The sequence below is a fragment of the Arachis stenosperma genome, chromosome 10 (assembly GCF_014773155.1).
Source record: "Arachis stenosperma cultivar V10309 chromosome 10, arast.V10309.gnm1.PFL2, whole genome shotgun sequence".
Taxonomy (NCBI): Eukaryota; Viridiplantae; Streptophyta; class Magnoliopsida; order Fabales; family Fabaceae; genus Arachis; species Arachis stenosperma.
Window position 1 is genome coordinate 93,548,721 of NC_080386.1, and position 18,225 is coordinate 93,566,945.

General features: G+C 41.3%; 1 non-coding gene across 1 annotated transcript; it reads left to right on the forward strand.

The window, feature by feature from the left end:
- Positions 1–9,623: 9,623 nt before the first annotated feature.
- LOC130958605 (small nucleolar RNA R71) lies at positions 9,624–9,731 on the forward strand. The gene has a single exon (XR_009077718.1). It is a non-coding gene; the product is annotated as a small nucleolar RNA R71 (small nucleolar RNA).
- Positions 9,732–18,225: the final 8,494 nt, after the last annotated feature.

Sequence of the window (18,225 nt, forward strand, 5' to 3'; positions counted from 1 at the left end):
ATAAACACAAATATTTTATGTCTATCTCTCAAGTGTCTATGTCTTAATATATACACAAAACAAACGCAGCCTGCATTAACCATGTGACGTGTACGCGTCGCCCACGCGAACGCGTGGGTGGTTTGGAAGTGAAAGGACGCGCACGCGTCAGGGACGCGTACGCGTGGGTGATGTTGTGCCTCTAGCACAGTACCAGCCCCAGACCTTCACAATTCTCTATTCAACACATTTTTATGCCGATTTTCATGCCCACGCGTACGCGTCGCTGATGCTTACGCATGGGTTGAACTTTTTGCAGGGGACGCGTACGCGTGGGGTACGCGTACGCATGGGGTGGCTTGTGCGCCACGCACCCTTCCCACGCGTCTCTCGCGCAACTCTATGTTTGGTTGCGCATATACAAATGACGCATGCGTGTCAATCCTTTTTTTTATATATGCAGAATGCAAAATGCAGAATGCAGATGAATATGCAGAATTTATGAATGAACATTAATAAAAATAAAATGAAATAAGACTAAGAACAAAAAGGAATGATTATACCATGGTGGGTTGTCTCCCACCTATCACTTTTGGTTTAAGTCCTTAAGTTGGACGTTTGGTGAGCTCCTTGTCGTGGAGGCTTGTGCTTGAACTCATCCAGGAATCTCCACCAATGTTTGTAATTCCAATGGCCTCCAGGATCCCAAACTAGGCACAAAGAGCCTTCAAGAAAGTTAAAGCAAGTGACAAGACCCCAAGAGTGTTGATTGCTAGACTGAATTTTGGGTCCCAAACCTTGCTTTTTCACCCGTCTTCTTGTTGACCATCTTTATTCCAACAGGATGGCAAGCAATTCGAATTCTCACTAAGGCATCCAAACAGCTTCCTAGACCCATTCATTCGAGCTCTACACCAACCCTTGCATCTAGATTTTGAGCTCCTAACCACAACGAACCTAGGATGTGTTGCCAACCACTAACCATTTCCCTCTTACTCTTAAAGCCACAAAGAGCTCTAAGCTGACCATCTGTCTCAAGTAAACCATATTCAAATGGGAAAGTAAAGGTCAAGGATAGGAGTTTTACCCACTTGAATGTTGTATTAGATGGTAATGGCTTTGAGGGAGAGGTCTCCAATAGCTTTGGCAAGGTGATTTCAAGCTCCATTCCCTTGTGCTCTCCCTTGGCAACTTCCACCTCTTTGCAAGCTTCTTCAATTTCAACCTCTTCCTCTTGGTAGCTTTCTTCCAATTCAATCTCTTCTTCATAACCTACTAAGGGCATGGGAGGTTGTGCTTCTTCTCCTTTAATCTCCATGTCAAGTTCAATGGGAGAGGATTCAATTGTAGATAAGGATTCATCAATGATTGAATCCATCTCTTGATCATCGCCTTCAAAGTCTTCAACCATGATATGCCTTGGAGGTTGTACACCTTCCTCAACATCAATTTCAAATGTCTTTGAAGGAAGCTCTATAACTTGACTTCCCCATAGAGGTTCAGCATCTCCTAAGTCTTCAACCACTTCTTCCTCTTCAATAATTACGGCTTCCTCAAGTTGTTTTAGGAAAAAATCGTACTCCTCCCTGATGATTTCCTTTCTATGACAACTCACTTCAACTACTCCTTCATCTTCAAAGGTCTCTCCTACCTCCACATTTTGGGCTTCCTCTTGCTCCTCTGAAAATAGGACCGCATGAAACCGAGACCATACTGACGAACGGATTCTTGCGTGGTCTAGAATTTTACAAATAAGCTCTCGTTGAAAGTATAGCTTCTAAACCAACAAAAATCCTTTCGTACAAAAGTTTGGTTGTCATAAGTAACAAAACCCAATAAAATTTATAACCGAAGTATTTAAACCTCGGGTCATCTCTCAAGGAATTGCAGGGAGGTATGATTTATTATTGGTTATGGAAAAGTATCTTTTGGATTTTTTTGAAAGGTTTGAACAAGGAATTTAGATGGCAAGAAAATAAATTAATAACTAGAAAAACTCTTGGCAAGGTAAGAGAACTGGAAATTCCATCCTAGTTATCCTTATCAGTTGTGATGAGAATTATTTATTGCTCCCACTTAGTTAACCCTTATTAAATAAAGGAAAGTCAAGTGGACTAATCAGTTTGATTCCTCAAATCCTAGTCAACTCCTATGGAAAGACTAGCGTTAGAGGAATCCAAATCAATCAGCAAATTCCAATTTTCAATCAACAGCTGAGTTTGATAACTCAAGTGTCACCAATTACTCAACCAAAGCAAGGGGAGGAGAAAAATCCAAATTATTTATATCATAAATAAAAGAAAGCAATCATAAATCTGAAATACCTCAAATTATATTAAATATAAAATCAAATCTAACATGAAAATTCATAAATCAAAGTAATAGAATAAATGAAAATAGAAGAGAAACTAAAGTAAAGGAATATTGAACCTGGAATGAAGAAGAAATCATAATCCTAAAAGAAATCCTAAATCCTAAAACTTAAGAGAGATGAAAGAGCCTCTCTCTCTAGAAAACTACATCTAAAACCTAAATTGTGAATAATGAATGTTGTCTCTCATGAATGGATGCATTCCTCCACTCTATAGCCTCTAATCTGTGTTTTTTGGGTTTGGATTTGGGCCAAAAAAGGGTCCAGAAATCGCTAGGGGTGAATTCTGCAACTTTCTGCACGTGGCGTCCGTCACGTGTGCGCGTGGCTCACGCGTGCGCGTCATTTGAAAGTTTTCTTTGTCACGCGTATGCGTCAGTCACGCATACGCGTCGCTCGTGCTTTACGATTGGCATGCGTCCGCGTCGTCCACGCGTGCGCGTCGCTTGGGTTTTGCGCGAGTCACGCATCCGCGTCGTCCATGCATGTGCGTCACTGCCATTTCCTTCAAAACTTCATTTTTGCGCGTTCCTTCCACTTTTGCAAATTTCCTTCCTGTTCTCTAAGTCATTCCTGTCCTATAAAGCCTGAAAAACTCAACACACGGATCACGACATCGAATGGTAATAAAGGATAATTAAAATTAATAATTTTATGGTATAGGAAACATATTTTCACATATATTAAGGAATAAGGACAGAATCGTAAAACCATGCAATTTATAGGAATAAGTGAGCAAAGACTTGATAGAAACCACTCAATTGAGCATAATATAAATCATAAAATAGTGGTTTATCACATACCTTAGCCGATTTCCCAAGCTCAACCGAAGCACTTCCAAATCACTTGTCTACAACCCCTCAAGGCCTCAACACCTCCAAGAACAGATTTTTACCACCAAAATCCCTTTTCAAGCTTTTCAAGGTCTCAATCAAGCTCCAATACTCACATATACACAACCTAAGCCACAATCATCATACCAACATGCAATAGCTCAATACCCACAACCACAAATTCAATATTTTCACTAGGGTCTGAGATACCTTACCTCACCCAAGGACCAAGGGAGCTAGAACAAACCTTCCCCTCAAGCTATTCTGATCCTATAACACAAGAGAGCTCAAAACCTCAATATTTTTGCTCATGAAACTCGAAATCAAAGCTGGAAATTCGAAGAGCAAAATGTGGCTTACCTCAAGATTGATTGTATGGGTTTTGTAGAGCTCTCCGCAGTGAACGCATGGCCACAATCGGAGCTCTAGATCAAAAGTTTATGGTGGTTTGAAGATCAAATGAGAGAAAGAACTTGAGAGAGTGTTCTTCCCCCCATGGCCTTCATTTTCAACGTGTAAGAGTGTTATGTGAGGAGAGAAAGTGCTGAAGTGAGTGTTTTAGGGTTTGGTTATGTTGGGCCAAGGGCCCACTTTGGGTCAGTTGGTCCGGTTTGGCCCGTTTGGTCCAATCTTGGTCTGATTTCTATAAAATTAGTACCGAAATTCTCATCTCAACCTCCTCTATCATATTTAGCCATAAAAATCACATTTTTGGCTTTCTAGAATAAATTTTCTTTTGTGGGTTAATTAGCCATTAATTAACTAGGTTTTACATCCTACCCACCTAATTGGGAATTTTGCCCACAAAATTCAAATTCAATTACCTGAGAATAAATGTGGATAGTCCGTTCACATCTCCGACTCAAGTTTCCAAGTGTGTTCCTCAACACCGCCTTGACTCCATGCCACTTTGACTAATGAAACCTCCTTTTCACACAACCGTTTGATACTAGTATCATCAATTCTGACTGAAGCCACCGGAAGCACCAAATCTTCTCTTAACTGAACCATTTCAGGTTCTAACACATGGCTAGCATCAGGAGTATACTTGGTGCACGAAATTGTGATCACTACAACTTCGCACAACTAACCAGCAAGTGCACTGGGTCGTCCAAGTAATACCTTACGTGAGTAAGGGTCGATCCCACGGAGATTGTTGGTATGAAGCAAGCTATGGTCACCTTGTAAATCTCAGTCAGGCAGACTCAAATGGGTATAGTGATAAACGAATAAAGCATAAAGATAAAGATAGAGATACTTATGTATATCATTGATGAGAGCTTCAGATAAGCGTATGAAGATGCCTTCCCTTCTGTCTCTCTGCTTTCCTACTGTCTTCATCCAATCCTTCTTACTCCTTTCCATGGCAAGCTCATGTAGGGTTTCACCGTTGTCAGTGGCTACCTCCCATCCTCTCAGTGAAAATGTTCCCATGCTCTGTCACAGCATATGGCTAATCAGCTGTCGGTTCTCGGTCAGGCCGGAATAAAATCCATCGATTCTTTTGTGTCTGTCACTAACGCCCCGCCTGCTAGGAGTTTGAAGCACGTCACAGTTATTCAATCATTGAATCCTACTCAGAATACCACAGACAAGGTTTAGACCTTCCGGATTCTCTTGAATGCCGCCATCAGTTCTCGCCTATACCACGAAGACTCTGATCTCACGGAATGGCTGGCTCGTTTGTCAGGCGAGCACTCGGTTGTCAGGCGATCAACCATGCATCGTGTATCAGGAATCCAAGAGATATTCACTAAGCCTCGTATGCTTGTAGAACAAGAGTGGTTGTCAGTCACTTTGTTCATAAGTGAGAATGATGATGAGTGTCACGGATCATCACATTCATCAAGTTGAAGAACAGGTGATATCTTGGAACAAGAACAAGCGAAATTGAATAGAAGAACAATAGTAATTGCATTAATACTCGAGGTACAGCAGAGCTCCACACCTTAATCTATGGTGTGTAGAAACTCTACCGTTGAAAATACATAAGAACAAGGTCTAGGCATGGCCGTGAGGCCAGCCTCCCAAATGATCTAAGAACTAGATGTCCGAAGATGAAAATACAATAGTAAAAGGTCCTACTTATAGAAAACTAGTAGCCTAGGGTGTACAGAGATGAGTAAATGACATAAAAATCCACTTTCGGGCCCACTTGGTGTGTGCTTGGGCTGAGCAATGAAGCATTTTCGTGTAGAGACTCTTCTTGGAGTTAAACGCCAGCTTTTATGCCAGTTTGGGCGTTTAACTCCCAATTAGGTGCCAGTTCCGGCGTTTAACGCTGGAATTTCTTGAGGTGACTTTGAACGCCGGTTTGGGCCATCAAATCTTGGGCAAAGTATGGACTATCATATATTGCTGGAAAGCCCAAGATGTCTACTTTCCAACGCCATTGAGAGCGCGCCAATTGGGCTTCTGTAGCTCCAGAAAATCCACTTCGAGTGCAGAGAGGTCAGAATCCAACAGCATCTGCAGTCCTTTTCAGTCTCTGGATCAAATTTTTGCTCAGATCCCTCAATTTCAGCCAGAAAATACCTGAAATCACAGAAAAACACACAAACTCATAGTAAAGTCCAAAAAAGTGAATTTTAACTAAAAACTAATAAAAATATACTAAAAACTAACTAGATCATACTAAAAACATACTAAAAACAATGCCAAAAAGCGTATAAATTATCCGCTCATCACAACACCAAACTTAAATTGTTGCTTGTCCTCAAGCAACTGAAAATCAAATGAGATAAAAAGAAGAGAATATACTATAGACTCCAAATTATCAATGAAACTTAGCTCCAAATTAGATGAGCAGGACTAGTAGCTTTTTGCCTCCGAACAGTTTTGGCATCTCACTCTATCCTTTGAAATTCAGAATGATTGGCTTCTTTAGGAACTCAGAATCCAGATAGTGTTATTGATTCTCCTAGTTAAGTATGATGATTCTTGAACACAGCTACTTATTGAGTCTTGGCCGTGGCCCAAAACACTCTGTCTTCCAGTATTACCACCGGATACATACATGCCACAGACACATAATTGGGTGAACCTTTTCAGATTGTGACTCAGCTTTGCTAGAGTCCCCAATTAGAGGTGTCCAGGGTTCTTAAGCACACTCTTTTTGCCTTGGATCACAACTTTATTTCTTTCTTTTTCTTTCTTTTTTTCTCTTTTTTTTTTCGTTTTTCTCCTTCTTTCTTTTTTTTTCTTTTGTATTCACTGCTTTTTCTTGCTTCAAGAATCATTTTTATGATTTTTCAGATCCTCAGTAACATGTCTCCTTTTTCATCATTCTTTCAAGAGCCAACAATTTTAACATTCATGAACAACAAATTCAAAAGACATATGCACTGTTCAAGCATACATTCAGAAAACAAAAAGTATTGTCACCACATCAAACTAATTAAGCTAGTTTTAAAGATGAATTCGAAATCCTGTACTTCTTGTTCTTTTGTAATAAAAACAGTTTTCATTTAAGAAAGGTGATGGATTCATATTCATAGCTTTAAGGCATAGACACTAAGACACTAATGATCATAAGACACAAACATAGACAAACATAAGCATGAAAATTTCGAAAAACAAAAGAACAAGGAAATTAAAGAACGGGTCCACCTTAGTGATGGTGGCTTGTTCTTCCTCTTGAAGATCCTATGGAGTGCTTGAGCTCCTCAATGTCTCTTCCTTGTCTTTGTTGCTCCTCTCTCATGATGAGAGGGGTCTCTTTGTTTGCTCCATCCTTTTCTTAGTGATGGGCTTGAGGTCATGCCTTCTCAGTTGAACCGGCTTCCCTCTTGAATTTCTCTTCCATTGGGCGTCCTCTTCACAGATATCTATGAGGACTTGGTCCAACCTTTTGATCAAAGTTGACCCTTCTTCATGGCCACAACTTCATAGAAGTGGTCTTGATGCACCCTTGAGATGAATCTCTCCATCTCTCATGACTCGGAGGTAGAAGCTTTTGCCTTCCCTTTCCTCTTTCTAGAGGTTTCTCCGGCCTTGGATACCATAAATGGTTATGGAAAAACAAAAAGCAATGCTTTTACCACACCAAACTTAGAAGGTTTGCTCGTCCTCGAGCAAAAGAAGAAAGAAGAGAGTAGAAGGAGGAGATGGAGGTGGCTTATGGTTCAGCCAAAAAAGGGGGGAAGAAGTGGTTTGATTATGAATGGTGAGGTAGGTGAAGAGAGGGGTAGGGTTCGGTCATGTAAGGGTGGGTTTGGGAGGGAAAGTGGTTTGAAGTGATTGGTGAATGGGTGAAGAAGAAGAGAGAAGGTGGTGGGGTAGGTGGGGATCCTGTGGGGTCCACAGATCCTGAGGTGTCAAGGAAAAGTCATCCCTGCACCAAATGGCATTCAAAATCACATTTTGAGCCATTTCTGGCGTTAAACGCCGGGCTGGTGCCCATTCCTGGCGTTTAACGCCAGGTTCTTGCCCTTTTCTGGCGTTTAACGCCAGTCTGGTGCCCCTTTCTGGCGTTAAACGCCCAGAATGGTGCCAGACTGGGCGTTAAACGCCCAACTGCTAGCCTCACTGGCGTTTAAACGCCAGTGGGTTCTTCCTCCAGGGTGTGCTATTTTTCTTCCTGTTTTTCATTCTGTTTTTGCTTTTTCAATTGATTTTGTGACTTCTCATGATCATCAACCTACAAAATAAGATAAAATAACAAAGGAAAATATATAAAATATAACATTGGGTTGCCTCCCAACAAGCGCTTCTTTAATGTCAGCAGCTTGACAGAGGGCTCTAATGGAGCCTCACAGATACTCAGAGCAATGTTGGAACCTCCCAACACCAAACTTAGAGTTTGAATGTGGGGGTTCAACACCAAACTTAGAGTTTGGTTGTGGCCTCCCAACACCAAACTTAGAGTTTGACTGTGGGGGCTCTGTTTGACTCTGAATTGAGAGAAGCTCTTCATGCTTCCTCTCCATGGTGACAGAGGGATATCCTTGAGCCTTAAACACAAAGGATTCTTCATTCACTTGAATGATCAGTTCACCTCCATCAACATCAATCACAGCCTTTGCTGTGGCTAGGAAGGGTCTGCCAAGGATGATGGTTTCATCCATGCACTTCCCAGTCTCTAGGACTATGAAATCAGCAGGGATGTAATGGTCTTCAATCTTCACCAAAACATCCTCTACAAGTCCATGAGCTTGTTTTCTTGAGTTGTCTGCCATCTCTAATGAGATTCTTGCAGCTTGTACCTCAAAGATCCTTAGCTTCTCCATTACAGAGAGAGGCATGAGGTTTACACTTGACCCTAAGTCACACAGAGCCTTCTTGAAGGTCATGGTGCCTATGGTACAAGGTATTGAAAACTTCCCAGGATCTTGTCTCTTTTGAGGCAATTTTTGCCTAGATAAGTCATCCAGTTCTTTGGTGAGCAAAGGAGGTTCATCCTCCCAAGTCTCATTTCCAAATAACTTGTCATTTAGCTTCATGATTGCTCCAAGGTATTTAGCAACTTGCTCTTCAGTGACATACTCATCCTTTTCAGAGGAGGAATACTCATCAGAGCTCATGAAAGGCAGAAGTAAGTCCAATGAAATCTCTATGGTCTCATTTTGAGCCTCAGATTCCCATGGTTCCTCATTAGGGAACTCATTGGAGGTCAGTGCACGCCCACTGAGGTCTTCCTCAGTGGCGTTCACTTCCTCTCTTTCCTCTCCAAATTCGGCCATGCTTATGGCCTTGCACTCTCCTTTTGGGTTTTCTTCTGTATTGCTTGGAAGAGTACTTGGAGGGAGTTCAGTAACTTTCTTGCTCAGCTGTCCCACTTGTGCCTCCAAGTTTCTAATGGAGGACCTTGTTTCAGTCATGAAACTTTGAGTGGTTTTGATAAGATCAGAGACCATGGTTGCTAAGTCAGAGGGGTTCTGCTTAGGATTCTCTGTCTGTTGCTGAGAAGATGATGGAAAAGGCTTGCCATTGCTAAACCTGTTTCTTCCACCATTATTGTTGTTGAAACCTTGTTGAGGTCTCTCTTGATTCTTCCATGAGAAATTTGAGTGATTTCTCCATGAAGAATTATAGGTGTTTCCATAGGGTTCTCCTAGGTAATTCACCTCTTCCATTGGAGGGTTCTCAGGATCATAGGCTTCTTCTTCAGATGAAGCATCCTTAATACTGCTTGGTGCATTTTGCATTCCAGACAGACTTTGAGAAATCAAATTGACTTGTTGAGTCAATATCTTGTTCTGAGCCAGTATGGCATTCAGAGCATCAATCTCAAGAACTCCTTTCTTCTGACTTGTCCCATTGTTCACAGGATTTCTTTCAGAAGTGTACATGAATTGGTTATTTGCAACCATTTCAATGAGCTCTTGAGCCTCTGTAGGCGTCTTCTTCAGATGAAGAGATCCTCCAGCAGAGCTATCCAAAGACATCTTGGATAGTTCAGAGAGACTATCATAGAAAATACCTATGATGCTCCATTCAGAAAGCATGTCATATGGACATTTTCTGATCAATTGTTTGTATCTTTCCCAAGCTTCATAGAGGGATTCACCATCCTTCTGTCTGAAGGTTTGGACTTCCACTCTAAGCTTACTCAATTTTTGAGGTGGAAAGAACTTTGCCAAGAAGGCATTGACTAGCTTTTCCCATGAGTCTAGACTTTCTTTAGGTTGTGACTCCAACCATGTCCTAGCTCTGTCTCTTACAGCAAAAGGGAATAGCATAAGTCTGTAGACCTCAGGGTCAACCCCATTAGTCTTGACAGTGTCACAGATTTGCAAGAATTCAGCTAAGAACTGATGAGGATCTTCCAATGGAAGTCCATGGAACTTGCAATTCTGTTGCATTAGAGAAACTAATTGAGGCTTAAGCTCAAAGTTGTTTGCTCCAATGGCAGGGATAGAGATGCTTCTCCCATAGAAGTCGGGAGTAGGTGCAGTAAAGTCACCAAGCACCTTCCTTGCATTGTTGGCATTGTTGTTATTTTCGGCTGCCATGGGTTCTTCTTCTTTGAAGATTTCTGTTAGGTCCTCTACAGAGAGTTGTGCCTTAGCTTCTCTTAGCTTTCGCTTCAAGGTCCTTTCAGGTTCAGGGTCAGCTTCAACAAGAATGCCTTTGTCTCTGTTCCTTCTCATATGAAAGAGAAGAAAACAAGAAAATATGGAATCCTCTATGTCATAGTATAGAGATTCCTTGAGGTGTCAGAGGAAAAGAAAAGTAGAAGACAGAAGTAGAAAATTCGAACTTATCAAAGATGGAGTTCGAATTTTGCATTAAGGAATAGAGTTAGTTCATAAATAGAAGGATGTGAGAAGAAGGGAAGTAATTTTCGAAAATTGAGTGAAAGATTTTGAAAACATTTTGAAAAACACTACTTGATTTTCGAAAATCAAGAGTGGAAAAGAAATCAAGTAATTTTTGAAAAAGATTTTTGAAATTAGAAATCAACAAGATATGATTTGAAAACTATTTTGAAAAAGATGTGATTAAAGAGATATGATTGAAAAGTTATGCTTTTAAAAAGATGTGATTGAGAAGATATGATTTGAAAAACAATTTTTAAAAAGATTTGATCTAAAAATTAATGACTTGCCTAACAAGAAAAGATATGATTCAAACATTAAACCTTTCTCAACAGAAAAGGCAACAAACTTGAATTTGTTCAATCAAATCATTAATTGTTAGCAAGTATCTTTGAAAAAGGAAAGAAATTGATTTTGAAAACATTTGATTGAAAAGATATGATTTGAAAAAGATTTGATTTTGAAAAACTTTGAAAACTTGAAAAAAATTGATTTTGAAAACAAAATCCTCCCCCTTGTGCCATCCTGGCGTTAAACGCCCAGAATGGTGCACATTCTGGCGTTTAACGCCCAAAACTCTACCCTTTTGGGCGTTAAACGCCCAGCCAGGTACCCTGGCTGGCGTTTAAACGCCAGTCTGTCTTCTTCACTGGGCATTTTTGAATGCCCAGCTTTTTCTGTATAATTCCTCTGCAGTATGTTCTGAATCTTTAATTCTCTGTATTATTGACTTGAAAAGACACAAATTAAAAATATTTTTGGATTTTTAATAATGAGGAATAATCAAAATGCAACTTAAAATCAAATAATAATGCATGCAAGACACCAAACTTAGCAGTTTGTATACTACTGACACTAACAACATGAGAATGCACATAAGAAATAACAAAACACTCAAGTCAATAGAATTTAAAGATCAAAACAAGGAAATCATCAAGAACAACTTGAAGATAAATGAAGACACATGCATAAATTTGAAAAATGCAAGAAGAACAGAAACATGCAATTGACACCAAACTTAAAATGAGACACTAGACTTAAACAAGAAATATTTTTTTGTTTTTATGATTTTGTAATTTTTTTGGATTTTTCGAAAATTAAGTGGAAGAAGAAAATAAAGGTATCAAAATTCTTAATGACAATTCCAGGAATCATGCAATGTTAGTCTAAAGCTTTAGTCTAAAGGAATTAGACATAGCTAGCTAAGCTTCAGCAGGACATTGCATTCAAGAGCTAAATTGATGATGATCAATCAGCTTTGGTGATGATAAGAACATCACCTTGAAACACTAGAATTCATTCTTAAGAACTCTGAAGAAAAATAATACCTAATCTAAGCAACAAGATGAACCGTCAGTTGTCCATACACAAACAATCCCCGGCAACGGCGCCAAAAACTTGGTGCACGAAATTGTGATCACTACAACTTCGCACAACTAACCAGCAAGTGCACTGGGTCGTCCAAGTAATACCTTACGTGAGTAAGGGTCGATCCCACAGAGATTGTTGGTATGAAGCAAGCTATGGTCACCTTGTAAATCTCAGTCAGGCAGACTCAAATGGGTATAGTGATAAACGAATAAAGCATAAAGATAAAGATAGAGATACTTATGTATATCATTGATGAGAGCTTCAGATAAGCGTATGAAGATGCCTTCCCTTCCGTCTCTCTGCTTTCCTACTGTCTTCATCCAATCCTTCTTACTCATTTCCATGGCAAGCTCATGTAGGGTTTCACCGTTGTCAGTGGCTACCTCCCATCCTCTCAGTGAAAATGTTCCCATGCTCTGTCACAGCATATGGCTAATCAGCTGTCGGTTCTCGGTCAGGCCGGAATAAAATCCATCGATTCTTTTGCGTCTGTCACTAACGCCCCGCCTGCTAGGAGTTTGAAGCATGTCACAGTCATTCAATCATTGAATCCTACACAGAATACCACAGACAAGGTTTAGACCTTCCGGATTCTCTTGAATGCCGCCATCATTTCTCGCCTATACCACGAAGACTCTGATCTCACGGAATGGCTGGCTCGTTTGTCAGGCGAGCACTCGGTTGTCAGGCGATCAACCATGCATCGTGTATCAGGAATCCAAGAGATATTCACTAAGCCTCGTATGCTTGTAGAACAAGAGTGGTTGTCAGTCACTTTGTTCATAAGTGAGAATGATGATGAGTGTCACGGATCATCACATTCATCAAGTTGAAGAACAGGTGATATCTTGGAACAAGAACAAGCGGAATTGAATAGAAGAACAATAGTAATTGCATTAATACTCGAGGTACAGCAGAGCTCCACACCTTAATCTATGGTGTGTAGAAACTCCACCTTTGAAAATACATAAGAACAAGGTCTAGGCATGGCCGTGAGGCCAGCCTCCCAAATGATCTAAGAACTAGATGTCCGAAGATGAAAATACAATAGTAAAAGGTCCTACTTATAGAAAACTAGTAGCCTAGGGTGTACAGAGATGAGTAAATGACATAAAAATCCACTTCCGGGCCCACTTGGTGTGTGCTTGGGCTGAGCAATGAAGCATTTTCGTATAGAGACTCTTCTTGGAGTTAAACGCCAGCTTTTATGCCAGTTTGGGCGTTTAACTCCCAATTAGGTGCCAGTTCCGGCGTTTAACGCTGGAATTTCTTGAGGTGACTTTGAACGCCGGTTTGGGCCATCAAATCTTGGGCAAAGTATGGACTATCATATATTTCTGGAAAGCCCAGGATGTCTACTTTCCAACGCCGTTGAGAGCGCGCCAATTGGGCTTCTGTAGCTCCAGAAAATCCACTTCGAGTGCAGGGAGGTCAGAATCCAACAGCATCTGCAGTCCTTTTCAGTCTCTGGATCAGATTTTTGCTCAAATCCCTCAATTTCAGCCAGAAAATACCTGAAATCACAGAAAAACACACAAACTCATAGTAAAGTCCAGAAAAGTGAATTTTAACTAAAAACTAATAAAAATATACTAAAAACTAACTAGATCATACTAAAAACATACTAAAAACAATGCCAAAAAGCATATAAATTATCCGCTCATCAATACTTCCGAAGCTGAAACACGTGAAACACGTCGTGCAGGTTTAAAAGATGAGGTGGTAGAGCCATCTGATACGCCACCGGTCCAACCCTCTCCAAGATCTGAAATGGACCAATGAACCGAGGATTCAACTTCTTTGCCTTAATCGCCCTACCTACTCCTGTGGTTGGAGTAACTTTAAGAAAGACATGGTCTCCTTCCTCAAATTTCAAGGGTTTTCACCTCTGGTCGGTGTAACTCTTTTGACGACTCTGCGTCGTAAGCATCCTATCTCAGATTTTCTTCACTTGTTTCGTGGTCTCAGCTATCATTTCTGGCCCCAACAAGCCTTTCTCTCCAGTTTCATACCAACATAGTGGAGATTGACATTTCCTCCCATACAAAGCCTCATACGGAGCCATTTCGATGCTCGCATGGTAACTATTATTGTTTGCAAACTCCACTAACGGCATATACCGATCCCAACTCGCCGGTTGGTCCAAAACACAAGCTCTCAACATATCCTCTAGTGTTTGGATTGTCCTCTCAGATTGACCATCGATTTGAGGATGGTAAGTTGTACTCAAGCTTAATCGAGTCCCGAAAGCCTTCTGAAATGTACCCCAAAACCTCGAAGTGAAACGAGGATCCCTATCAGAGATTATAATAGCAGGTACACCATGAAGTCTCACAATCTCCTTTATGTATAACCGTGCTAGCTCCTCAAGGGTGTAAGTCATCCGAATGGGTAAAAAGTGAGCTGACTTCATCAGTCGGTCCATAATCACCCAGATAGCATTAAAACCAGCCCTAGTCCTTGGCAATCCCGACACAAAGTCCATTGCAATACTTTCCCACTTCCATTGTGGAACCTCTAAAGGTTGCAACATACCGGCAGGTCTTTGATGTTCAATCTTCACCTTCTGACAAGTTAAGCACTTTGAAACATATTCAGCCACATCATTCTTAATACCCGGCCACCAAAACATCGCCTTTAAATCATGGTACATCTTAGTACTCCACGGGTGAATAGAGAATCCGCTTTTGTGTGCCTCCTTTAAGATATCTTGCCTCAAAGTGCCAACATCCGGCACAATGATCCTACCCTTGAATCTCCATAGCCCATCCGACACTCTCCACTGTTTCCCTTGCTCAATAGCTGGTAACACCTTCCATAACGCTTCATCATTTTCATGAGCCTTTAGGAGTTCGGATTTAAAGTCACTTGAGATCTCTAATCGGCTCAAACACAGAGTTCCAAATACTTCTCGAACACCAATTTTTAGACTCTTGAATCCCGTGAGCAACTTCTCTTCTTGAAGCATCATTCAAGCCGCATACAACGACTTCCAACTTAACGCATCCGCCACTACATTTGCCTTTCCCGGATGGTAATTCAACTCAAAGTCGTAGTCCTTCAATAATTCCATCCACCTCCTCTGTCTCATATTAAGCTCTTTCTGATCAAAGAGATACTTCAAGCTCTTGTGATCAGAGAAAACTTAGAACTTAACCCCATAGAGGTAATGCCTTCACACCTTTAGTGCAAACATAAACGCAGCGAGTTCCAAATTGTGCGTAGGATAATTAAATTCATGAGGTCTCAACTGTCGTGAGGCATACGCCACCACATTACAATGCTGCATTAGCAGGCACCCTAGACCCTTTAGTGAGGCATCACAGTACACCTCAAATAGTTCGTTCGGCTCAGGTAACACCAACACAAGTGCGGTGGTCAAATTTTCCTTCAATGCCTGAAAGCTTTCCTCACACTCAGGAGTCCAAATAAATGGCGCATCCTTGCGAGTTAACTTTGTCAATGGCAAAGCTAATTGCAAAAAGCCTTTGATGAATCTTCGATAATTGCCAGCTAAGCCCAGAAAACTCCTTATCTCAGTTACTGTGGTTGGTTGCTTCCATTCCATCACTGCCTCCACTTTAGATGGATCAACTGCTATCCCCTGTTTATCACTTCATGTCCCAAAAACTTCACCTCCTTCTTCCAAAATTCACATTTCGACAGTTTTGCATAGAGCTTCTTTTCTTTGAGTATCTGCAACATGGTCCTCAAGTGTTTCGCATGCTCTTCCTCCGTCTTGGAATAAATCAGTATGTCATCAATGAAGATAACAACAAATTTATCCAGAAACGGACGGAAAACTCTATTCATGTAATCCATAAATACTGCAGGAGCGTTCGTCAACCCAAAAGACATTACAGTGTACTCGTAATGACCATAACGAGTCCTGAAAGCGGGTCTTAGGGATATCCTCATCCCTCACCCTTATCTGGTGATAACCAGATCGTAAGTCGATCTTGGAGAAAACCCCAGCTCCTTGCAACTGATCTATGAGATCATCAATTCTCGGCAACGGGTACTTATTCTTTATCGTGACCTTGTTTAGCTACCTGTAATCCACACAAAGCTGCATACTCCCATCTTTCTTCTTTACCAGTAGCACTGGCACACCCCACGGAGAAACACTTGGTTGGATAAAGTTCTTACCCAACAAATCCTCTAACTGAGACTTTAGCTCGGCCATCTCAAACGGTGACATCCTATAAGGAGCACTTGAGATTGGTCCAGCCCCAGGCACCAACTCAACAGTGAACTCAACCTCTCGGTTAGGTGGAAACTCATCAATGTCATCGAGAAACACCTCCGGAAACTCACACACAACCGGAATTTGTTCTAATCTTTGATCATCACCCGAAACACCCGTGGTCAACAACAGAATACCCTGACATTCGGTCCCAGAGTAATTCACCATCATAGAGTTCAAATAATAACTATTTACCACAACCGGTCCTTCTGTTCCTTCCGGAATGAAACACACTATTTTTGTAGAACAGTCGAGCAGGACATGGTTCTCAGATAACCAGTCCAATTCCAAGATAAGATCAAGACCGATCATCGGCAAGCAGATTAAATTATGGACAAAATCACGCTGCTTGAACCTAAAGGAAACTTGCGGGCATCCTAGCCTAGTTACCATGGCTTCATGGGTAGCATTATATACTTTTAGGTTATAACCTAAGGTTACAATCTTCAATCCTAACTCATCGGCTTTCTCAAATGCAATGAATTAATGCGATGCTCCCGAATCAAATAAAAAATCTAAAGTTTGACCAGCCATTTCACAGTCTGTTGTGCCTTTTTGGTACCTTGTTTCTGCTTCTCTGGACAGTTCGCGGCCTTATGTCCCGCCTTACCACAAGAATAGCACAAGCCCCACCCGGCCTTGCACGGGGCTCCCGGATGGTGACTTCTGCACCTAGCGCATGCTTGCTCACTCTGAGGCTGCTTCCCAAATCTCTTTCCTTGGGAGTTGTTGTTGTTGGACTTCCTAAATGAGCCTCCCCGCTTGAAAGGTGGACCTCTAGGTGCAAGGTTCTTCCCTCGGTTCTGTGGGATTAATCCTTTGTGACTTCCTCTCTCAGCGGTTGCCTTCTTCACACACTCTTCAATAACCCTACACTTGTTCACGAACTCGGAGAAAGTCCTAATCTCCATTGGTCCCACTGAACTGAAAATATCACTCCGGAGTCCTCCTTCATACTTAATACACTTTTATTCCTCATATTCCACTGGAGTCCCTTGACACATACGGGAGAACCTGAACAGCTCCTCAAACTTGTCAGTATAATCAGATACGAACATAGTACCCTGCTTCAGCTGCAGTAACTCAAGTTCCTTGTCCGTCCTAGCAGAAGTCGGAAAGTACTTCTTATAGAACTCCTCCTGAAAGACATCCCAGGTGATATAGTCAACACCCTGCTGTAGGAAACGTCGGACTCCTTGCCACCAATGCGATGCTTCCCCAGTGAGCATATAGGTAGCAAACTCAACACGCTGCCCTTCAGGTACCACCTGCGCTTGCAGTGCTCGCTCCATAGCCTGAAACCAGGTATCGGCTTCAGTCGGGCTAGTAGTTCCCTTGAACTTGGGTGGATTAACCTTCAAAACATTTGCCAGTGTCATCGGGCCCTGAACTCCACCTTCGTCATTGCCATGGTTGTTCATCTGTTGCCCAAGAGTCTCAGTAGTGGCTTGCATAGCAACAACCATATTCTCCAACGCCGTCATAAAGTTCATCGGGTTATTAGGATTAATCTCCAGTGCACGAGCATTCGTATGACCTCTCCCACGGCCTTTACCGCATCCACGAGGCGCCATCTGGTTCCTATACACACCAAACAATCGATATTAAGTTGATCAGTCTCAATATCGGAAGTTTAGTGCTTTAAAGTCCCAAATGCATACTCATGAACGTTTATGCCAGTTATATCAAGTAGATATACTAATAGCACATAACACATACACAGAGAATGCACAGAAGCATAGTCAGTCCGTCCCTCAGGCTCTACAGGAATGAACTGCTCTGATACAATAATGTAACACCCTACCATACAGAGTCTTATGTGGTATGCGAAATTGTGATCACTACTTTTCAACGCCGTTGAGAGCGCGCCAATTGGGCTTCTGTAGCTCCAGAAAATCCACTTCGAGTGCAGGGAGGTCAGAATCCAACAGCATCTGCAGTCCTTTTCAGTCTCTGAATCAGATTTTTTCTCAGGTCCCTCAATTTCAGCCAGAAAATACCTGAAATCACAGAAAAACACACAAACTCATAGTAAAGTCCAGAAAAGTGAATTTTAACTAAAAACTAATAAAAATATACTAAAAACTCAACTAAATATACTAAAAACATACTAAAAACAATGCCAAAAAGCGTATAAATTATCCGCTCATCACAACACCAAACTTA